The following is a 921-nucleotide window of genomic DNA, read 5'->3' as shown; positions in this document are numbered from 1 at the left end:
CACAGATAATCCCCAGGTTTGACTTTCTGATTTGCAAATCAGAAGAGGCCCTTGCAAATGATGATAAAATCTGTCTCCAGATGCACCAAGATGATGAATTTAAATATGTATGTATATATAGTTAACCCTTGGACAAAATGGATTGGAACTGTGCAGGTCCACTGATATGCAGGTGTTCTTCAGTAAATGCAGTCTGCCTTCCGTATTGTCTCTGTATTGGTGGGTTCTGCGTCAGCAACCAAACATGGGTAGGAAGGCAAGATTTGGAAATCCGCATTATAGTAGGACTTGCTTTTCATATCCACGGGTTTCATAGGGCAGACTACAGGACTGGAGTTTGTGTGGATTTTGGTATCTGCAGGTGGTCCTGGAGCCAATCCCCCACAGATACTTTGGGATGACTGTACTCCTTCATTATCATTATGTTTAATGCCAGCAGAGAAAGAGGACTAAAAACTAGGAGGAGAATTGGCAGTAATCGCATTGCTCTCATAAGCCAGTGTTCTAAGCCTCCAGGCTTAAATGCTGAACTGAAACAGAAGCTGATCTGGCAAATTTTTTTTCTAACTGGTTTCTTGAATTTAAGTGAAATTTAGAGACCTTTCTAAGCCAGGCACACAGTCAAGAAACCATACATTTTTAAATGACAGATTTGATTAGATAAAACTATAAATTCTCTGTACAGCAAAACACACTAAAAGTAAACCTGCAAGACAAGTGATGATTTGGAAAAAGTTTTACAACATATGTGGCAGAGGAATAATAACTATAGTCTATAAAAAGAGCTTATACATCAATAAGGAAAAGACATCTGCTCCCCCTATCCAAATGGACAAAGGATATGAGTAGGCCATTCAGAAAAAAAGAAAGGCAAATAGCTAGTAAACATGAGGAGTCACGCCATCTCTCTAGAAATCAAAA

Source organism: Colobus angolensis, unplaced genomic scaffold, assembly GCF_000951035.1.
Source record: "Colobus angolensis palliatus isolate OR3802 unplaced genomic scaffold, Cang.pa_1.0 Scaffold317, whole genome shotgun sequence".
NCBI classification, from domain to species: Eukaryota; Metazoa; Chordata; class Mammalia; order Primates; family Cercopithecidae; genus Colobus; species Colobus angolensis.
Note: the sequence above shows the minus strand (reverse complement) of the source record.